Source organism: Maylandia zebra, linkage group LG1 (genome assembly GCF_041146795.1).
Source record: "Maylandia zebra isolate NMK-2024a linkage group LG1, Mzebra_GT3a, whole genome shotgun sequence".
In the NCBI taxonomy this organism is placed as follows: domain Eukaryota; kingdom Metazoa; phylum Chordata; class Actinopteri; order Cichliformes; family Cichlidae; genus Maylandia; species Maylandia zebra.
This window is the reverse complement of record NC_135167.1, coordinates 32,073,522-32,082,721: the sequence shown is the minus strand read 5'-3', so window position 1 is coordinate 32,082,721 and position 9,200 is coordinate 32,073,522. Positions and strand designations below refer to the sequence as shown.

General features: G+C 38.8%; 1 long non-coding RNA gene across 1 annotated transcript; it reads right to left on the bottom strand.

Annotated features, from left to right (window-relative positions):
* Positions 1-2,424: 2,424 nt before the first annotated feature.
* On the bottom strand, positions 2,425-8,847 carry LOC105941060 (uncharacterized). Its single transcript, XR_001167696.2, has 2 exons — positions 8,354-8,847; positions 2,425-4,640 (listed from the first exon to the last, which is right to left on the bottom strand). It is a non-coding gene; the product is annotated as an uncharacterized LOC105941060 (long non-coding RNA).
* Positions 8,848-9,200: the final 353 nt, after the last annotated feature.

Below are 9,200 nucleotides of genomic sequence, written 5' to 3'. Positions count from 1 at the left end.
CCTGTGATTGGCCCGTTCTCTTCTTCTTCTTTTAATGCTTTTAAAACCCCCATCGCAACAAATCTACTCGTTACTACCACCTACTGTTCCAGCACAGGCTGGACCCAAAACGACCGTCATGCGGCTACAATGTTTTGCAAAATATACGCGTTAAATTCTTCTATATAACATCTTAACTTCCTACCTGTTATGTTGGTGTAAAGTAACAACTTTAATTTAAAAAAAAAAATCACATTTCAAAAGGGACCGTTTTCACTCTATGAAGCATTACGGTTTAAGGATTTACTAACTTGGTAACATCATATCAGTTTCTACTTTTACGTCCTTCTAATGTTTATAATCTTACTTTTTTATTTTACGTTTCATCCCTTAATATTGTAAGCGTTATAGTGCCCTAACTCTACCTCTCATTTGCCCTTAGTGTGCTTTGCCTTCTTTGGTTAAAAATACTGAATATTTTTTTTCTTCCCACAAATAATAACACTAATACTACACCTTCAGTATTCCAAGCCATACCATGCTTGTGTTATTTCACGTGTTTTCTCTGTTTGTTTAATAGCTGTATATGCGCTTGCACATACCTTTTCTCCAAGTGTCACTTTAAACAAACATTTCTTTTTTCAGGCTGAAGCTGAACCTGCTTGCATTGTTCTATTAATTGCTCAAATTTGCCCATCTTTTCTTTTTCTTGTTTTCATATTCTTTTCTGTATTTCATGTATTTTCTCGTAGTACACTAAATGTGCCAGTTGTGTTTCTAATCTCTTGTGTGGGGAAAATGCTTGTATTGTAGATGTTAATGTTTAATGTTCTCCCATCTTAAGACTACATATATACATGTACTGTATATACTGTTATGTCCACTGGCAGCAATTTCAAAAGTGCTCAACACGGTGTCTTGATTACACCGTAGAAAGCTTTAATGAGGACAGTGATTTGATCAGTTTTCAGTAGTCAATGAAAACACACATTCTTTTTACCTGTGTTTTCATATTGTTTGAAATACTGTAGACTGAAAATGCAATATGAAACACCCATTTCAATTTTACACCCGAAGTGTGTGTATTTTTTTTCTCCCTGTTTTCTTTTATAAAAATACTTACATTTTATCATTATGCTTGCTTTTGTCTACACCTTACTGTTTTTAAAGGCAATTTAATGGCAATAGTAGAACTTACATTTTTTTTGGAGTTTTCTGGGTTTAGCAAATATACGTGTCATGTTTTTGAAATATAGTAAGAAATCTTGTAAAAAAAAACCAAAACAAAACAAAAAAAACCTCTTTTACAACATTTCCACCCAAAACATTTTGAAAAACAATTGTTTTGAATTTGTGGGAAATTATTTTTTAGCATCCCAGATGGAGGTGTAAATAATAAATTGACACCATGCAGAATCCTGTGTTTTAATTTCAAAGATGTGTGTCCACAAATCCACTTGTGATAGATATTTAGTCTTAACTCTGCTTTCTTTAAAAAAAAACAAATGGTTTGATTATTTGTTTTATTGCCGTGATTATTCTGATTGTAACTCCTCTTTGTTTCATAGACACGATGTGTGTAATTGAATCAAACTTAATATACAGACACACACATACGGAGTACACAGTTCAGCCAAGTGGAGCAGACATGAGTGGTCCATAATGTGAGTGTGAGCGTTATATAAGCGCATGACATCTAAAAATAGAAATGCAGCAACTGTAAACATGGATCTGAACTGTTGGCTTTAAGCTTTCAAAGGAGTCTGGATGAAAGTTAGATTAACCCAGCATCCCACATGTAAAGTGCCTAAAGTGGTGACCGTGAGTCTGATGGTGAGTACGGCTGGCATGATAGTGAGTGGGTAAAAAGTGAAACTCAAACCTACAGCGCTGATAAATAATCGAGAAATATATCTGACTTTTTTCTTTCATTATTTTTTTTAAGCTCCTGATGAGTAAAATATGTTTATAAGAAGCACACAGACTTCTTTTAATAACGCAATGTGCTGGACCGTAGTAATTTAACACCACATGTTTAGAGTCATTGTGTTTGTTATTTTTGATACAGAAAAGTGTGACAAGATGATGAGATTTGTGTCCGTGCACTCTAAGACACTGACTAGTTTTTGTACAACACACAAACATCGCATTCTTTCATCAACTTTTATATTTTCCTTTTTTTCTTTACAAGGATTTTACAGGAGATCAGTATAGATTTTATTCTGAATCTTTACGTCTGTCAGATTCAGCTTACACATGCACACACACACACACACACACACACACACACACACACTGCAATACGTCATATCTACCGGCTTTTATTATTGTGTAGTTCCATGTGCGTCTTTACAGCAAAGAATCACATTGATGTGTGAATACCTAATTCTTTACAACACGTATCTCCTCAAATCAAACATGCAAACTTAATGAAGACACACGATGCAGGATTTTTCAAGGCTTTTATTAATCATCCATGTTGTTGCATAGAGACTTGAAATAACTTTATTTAAAGACAATAATAATGATAATAATACACACAGTTAATGATGTACCACAAAATTGAAATTCGGTGTATATTAAGGGGAAAGGAGAAAATGAAATCACAGTTGGGAAATCTGTTTAAGTTTTACATATCATTGACTTTTTAAACACCTGAAAGAGAAAACAAGAAAGAAAGAGACTGAGCTGAAATGTAATATTAATTTTAAAAGAAATGAATTACATAGCAAAGCAAAGAATCTTGAAGAAGAAAACAGGATTGTATAGCAAAACACACACACGCACACACCTCAGTAATAACTGGATACAGTTTGTTCACATGCTATGTGTGTCTTATCTTACCTGTTGTTACATTAAGGGAAACAGAAGTCTGTTATCATGGAGAAAATCTACACCTGAGTTAAATGTTATATGTTCAAGGTAACTCGTATTTGAATGCATTTATTAGGGCACCCTTTACAAGGGAGTGTATCTATTTATTGACATATTTTTTGGAAAAGTTCACTTCTCTTATTTTTATTTTAACTTACTCCATGCTAAGTGAGTTTCTCTGCAAACTGTAAAATTGTATAGTTTCTATGTAATTCTTGTTGTGCTTATCTGAAGACTTTCTGCCTGATACACAAACGTAGGTGCAGAACACGTGCGTGTAGCTTTCAAGTATTTAGTGACATTTGCATAACAGTGTATATGCAAAATCTCAACAAAGTAATCATATAAATCTCAGGATGCTGTGGGAAACTTTGCACGTTTTCTTCACTGCACGTTTGCACATAATGGCAGTGTCTCGAATCCAGGCATGCAGACATCCACTCTTACGTCTGAAAAGCCAGCACTACAGCACAGACGCACATTAACTCGTAACGAAAATTTCATTCTGCCCGCTGTCGTGAATTAACAGTGATTTTACGTCTAAGCAGGAAAAGCACTGCAAAACAAAAAAGCTGGCATCACTTAATACGTTTACAAACATTATTTCCATGGGATATCTCCTGTGGAGCTTGACGCAGACGTGTTTAACACATTTAAAACTACAAATCAGCTTCTCATTTGCGGTCCCATATGTCAGCAATGACGCATGCAGTACAGCCCTGTAGAAAAAGAGAGGAACACACATACACCACATCATTAATCTACATTTTTGTATATTTTCCAGTATAAAATTTCAGAATCCCTCTGTTTTCCTTAAATTATTTATTTGGTTTGTGAAAGGCTTTTTTTTTTTAGTATAGTGTCCTTCACTGTTGAAAAGACCCTTTTAAGTATTTCTACCTTGTCCCTGTCCTTTCCCCAAACCTCCATCAACACACAATGACAAAAGACTGCCTTCTAACCAGTGTGTGTATATTTCGGAGCTATGATGATTTAAGAGATGTCCTGGAGAGGAGGTGCTGATAGGGAGAGTTGGACATATTCTTCTAAACCAGGAGCTCATGACTTCATGAGATGCTGGAGCTAAGGGAGAGGGGTTTAGGGCATGGTGGTGGGGGGCGTGGGGGGTCACTTCCTGCTTCTTTCAGCCTGTGTGTGACCTCAGAATTCGATCCTGATTAAGGCAGATTTAAAAAGTTTACCAAAAATCATGGAACAATCACACAATCATCATAACATTGTGCAATAATCTGAACACTCATATGTGTGGAGATCTGACTGTGTATGCACGGCAGTGTGGGTTGGAAAAAACAGGCACCCTACACAGGACTGTGTATTGGCATGTCATAAACACATTATGAATATTTGATTGTCAACACGTTAAATGTGCCCCTTGTGCCTTTGTTAAATAGTCCAGTATTTAACAAAAAAGAGTAAAAGAAAATTTGCTTAAGCCGAATCAGTTTCCTTCTTGGAATGATCGTAATGCGTTTTGATCCACAATAACAGACGGAGAACAAAAGAAGAAGATGAATGAAAAAGAAGGGCATGCAAGATAAACGCAGCGAGTGTGTCTGTGTACGTGTCGAAGGTGAGGATTACATCCTCACACCATGAGAACATTACCAGCTGATTTTGCAAAAATAAAAAATAAAAAATAAATAAAATGAAAGACTTTACTCTTTACTTCCCTTTTACAGATTCCCTCACGTGCTTCCACCTTCTGACCTCATTGTGCTTTGGTCACTGCTGCTGTGTCTCATTGTCCAATGTGTGATGTGACAAACCTGCGAGTACAAAAGGCAAAAAAAAAAACCCAAGAACAATGACAAAAAGCGAATTAATGATAATAATAATAATAATAATAATAATAATAATAATAGTATGCTGAGGCAACATTATTGCCATAATAAAGACATTTTCTTTCATTCTTTGTGCCAGAATTGACACAATGGCGTACAGGTGCTTGTGAAGAGTAACGGGGTAAATGTACAGATATATACAGATATAAAGGAGTAGAAGCACACAGGGTGATACTAGTATGAATATCCACGCCCAGTAAGCTGTAATTTTAACAATGAAAATGCATCAGAAGTCAAAACAGGGGACTGGAAAAAGAAATGGTCAGGAAGTGCCCTGTGATGCAGTTTACAGCAGCCAGTTTATTTCACAGAACCATAAGCAAGGAATAGAGAAAAGATGTTTTAAACAAGCAAACTATTCAACAAAGAAATAAAATGAGAAACGAAGCACACACTGGACATCTTCGCTTTGACATCTATGCGCACACCTCACAACCCTAGACACTTTATTTAAGTTGGCAGATTTACGTGTCTTTTTCCAGCTGCAGAAATGTTGAAAATTTTCTTTCATATATTCATTACTCACAGAATTTTGAGCTCATTTTTACCTCCTTCATCTGGACATGTGTCTGTCCAGTTTTCAGTTTATATACCAGATGCTTATTTGTGGGGGGTTTCTCTTTATGTCTTTATGGAACCCACCGAGTAATACCTCACAGCGCAGGCTGCAATTTTTGAATTTGAATTTAATTTAGTAACTCATATAAGGTTGGATGAGGTTTTACTGCTTTGTGTGCTGTGACCTTTTTTCCCCTCCTGTACATTCATGTCGTGGAACATCCAAACTTAAGGTGCAGGTGTTTTAATGACACTGAGGGTTCATTTGAGGTCCTACAGAGAGCAGCACCAATACTGAATGTGCTTGATCTTATCTTATTTTCTGTAGTCTTTAGAACTGCTTTTCTAGCCTTCGTGTTTATTTACAATTCTATTTCTAATGACATGTGAATGTATTTCACACCAGCACGTTCTTTTTGAGAAGATAGTTCTTTTATAAATAAGCAGAATGCATGTGTTCTTAATAGGAAGGGGTGCCTCTGTAACTCACACTGTAAATCTCATCTTGCTATCTTAAACACAGGACTCCAAGTAAGTTTTGGCAAAGCTGCACACGTTAACCAAAACTCAGAGTGTTTAAAGGAGACACAAAAATGTGTGTGTCTGTGTGTTGTTAGATTAGACCACTTTTGTTTGTCTGGAACTGTCTTTTAAACGAGCGTCAGACATGGCTTTGGAAAACATCAAGATAGAGATTTTGAGCTCACTGGAATTGCTCCAAACTTTTCCAAATATAAGAAGAAAGAAAGAAAGAAAGAAAGAAAGAAAGAAAGAAAGAAAGAAAGAAAGAAAGAAAGAAAGAAAGAAAGAAAGAAAGAAAGAAAGAAAGAAAGAAAGAAATGCATTCAGATGGAGATGTAATGTTTATGGAGAATAACTAAATCATTAATTTAAAAAAAAATATTAGTAGAGGATAAATTGTTTATTTATAGCACAACAGAAAAAAAAACTGCATAATTATGCTGTGTGAGAGTTTAGATAGGGGTTCTGAGGTGCAAGACAGCACTCCTGATTGTTTTGTTTTCCTTCCCTCTGTTCACTCAGTGCTGCATCAAAGCAAGAGGTGCAAGAGATTCGTGTGTTTAAAAATTAAATCTAAATGAAATGTGTAAAGACACCTTGTTACAACTGATCACTGTGTGTGTGTGTGTGTGTGTGTGTGTGTGTGTGTGTGTGTGTGTGTGTGTGTGTGTGTGTGTGTGTGTATTGAAAGCATGGGTCACACTTGTACACTTTGTGATCCCAAATCTCATTCTTCCAACACACCACAGAGCCTGACAGCAGCAATGTGACTTCTCAGTCTCAACAACACGAACGATGTTTGGATCCTCCACAAATGCTTTTTGGGGTAAGGGCTTCCCAGGTTCATGTATGCACAGCAAGCCCAGACCGCAAAAAGATTCGTGACGGACAACTGCAACAGCTTCAGAAAAAAGAAGAAAGAAAGAAAAAGAAAAAAAAACTCCAGTCATCGATTCCTCGGGGTCTTCATCCTCAAAGTGTTTTCAGATTTTAGAAAGAAAGAAAAAAATGGAGAAGAAAAGAAACGTTGCTCATTAGGGCGATTTTTGCACATGATCACGAGCTTAGATGACTTCCCAGCGAAGACGTATCTAGCAAAATTGAGCTCGAATCCGCTGGATCGGCATAGCTTCGCAACAGCGCGAATCCTTGTTATTAAAAAAGAGCGGCGACGAAGAGAGGCGGCATCTCATTGCCGTTATAGACTTTAACACGCAGCAGAGGATGGCAGCGAGCTGATTGGACAGGACGAGTCGCCATCGACCAATAGCGACGTAAAGGAAAGGAGCACCTAAGCAGGAGGCCGAAGCACCTGACAGTTTTTCATGACCACCCCCCACCCCACCGCCTCCGAAACACCCCCTCCCAAACAACGTTCACTACGGACATTAGTGTGACACCCAGTCCAAAAAATATATATATATATATATTTAAATATATATATATATATATATTTTTTTTAATCCATCACATCAGCTGAAAGCGCGCGAGAAAACGTCGTGATGTGATTGCACCACTTGTGGATCCCTTTCAGTGATGCTGCAAAAGAAAAAAAAAAACACTATCATACCCCCTCCCATTCAGTCCCATTAATAATAAAGTTTTCTTTATTTGCAAACGCTTAATTTGGCTCCAGACCTCCAGCTGCCGAACCAAGGGGCCCTACCCTCGCTTCGTTTTCATTGGGCCGTCCAGCCGCTCATTCGTGGACGCCTCTCCCAGCCGGTCACGATTCCCCCCATCTGTCTCGAGCGCACCGAAGCCAGACGCCACTGACGCAGCACGCGCCTTACTCACTTTCAGCAGTCACGACTCGAGACTCATCGTGCACGGAAGAGGGGGGGAATCTGCAAAGAAGGATCAAATTGTAAAGGTTGCGCTATATTTGAGTATCTGAGGCGGATTGCTGCTTGAGCTGCTCACCCTGCAGCGTAAGCAATGGGAATGGGGGGTTGGAGAAAGAATAGCGAAAATATAATAGAGCTTTCCACTACCAATTAAAGACAAAAAAAGAGGAAAAAGCAAGCAGAGAGAAGTAATCACCCTAAAAGCCCACTGTGAAAAACGTAGTGCACCAAGCTACAACTAGAGTGTAAAAAGAAGCAAAAGCCAGTCTTAAAACACTCCAGCACCACCAACACGGGGACAGCTCCCCACTCGCTCTAACAGCCTTCGTCTACCGCGAAAGGCTTGAGATTAACGTCACGAAGTGCCGCTAATAAGAGCAACAATGGCAACATTATTTCGAGCAGACCGACAAAAAGACACATCCACCCCCTTTTTTAAGCATAGCTGAGGGTGATCCCCGCGTAGCTGCAAACGCGGACTGCTTTGATATCCCTTCAAGCATGCGGCAAAAATAGCAGAAATCCACACAAAACACTCGTGACACGGCGTTTTTTGTTTGTTTGTTTTTTCAAACATTTGTGGTTCCCTCGTCTTTTACAGCACTGTGAATAGAAACATTGTAGCAAACGGCTTTCTTTTTTTTGCAAAGCATTTAAAACAGAGAAAAAAAGATCAGGCAGGTACAGAAAGGTATATAGCCTACAACTCACCATTGTAGCAGCGGAGCCTCCTTTAAAAATACGAAAAGTGGCGTAAAAAGAGGCCCCCCAAATAAAACGCCTCTTTTCTTCTTCTTCTTCTTTTTATTAACCATAAAATGTGCTCCGGCTTTCCGCTTCTTCACTGTACTCTTGAATGGTGTGCCTTTTATAGGAGTGATGCCCCCTATCTATTTCTGGATCACGATCCAACCCCGTTTCTATTTTTAGCTCGCGCGTGATGAAAAAAGAAAAGCTCGCAGAGGTTCCTTGGAGGAATTTCGAGCGCGTGCGGGCTGTTTGAGAACTGGCGCGAGCTCCCGCTTCTCCCTCCTTGTTGCACTGCCACGCGCGCGAGCACGCCCGCATGTCTTCCCTAATATACACTGTGGAGAAAAAAGGAAAGAAAAGAAAAAGAAGACACTGGGGGGATGCGATTTGATTTAAACCGAATGGCGAAAGAAGGCAGAAATAGGCTTTTGATTTTATTTTTTATTAATTCATGGTGTTGCCGCTGGAAGCACGGTTCCTGTAGCCCCCCGCGCGCCCCGCCATCCACAACACACACGCGCGGACGCCCCACAGCCTATCAAATGTGACTATAAAATAATGTGGTTAAAAACGCGCTAACCAGGCTTTAGCTTTAGCACAAGAGGTCATTTTTTTATGCAGCCCGCTTTATGTTTAACGCCAATAACAAATTTAGTTATAAAGCAGACTTCCTTCTCCTGTGGGCTGCGTCAGTCACTCGGCATTGACGTCAGGTGGAGAATCTCCTACTTTGAAGGTGGAAGCAGGAGCCTCCATTGCCTACGTTGAGCCTAAAGACCAGCGAAGCTCTGCAAATGTAAAATACCAG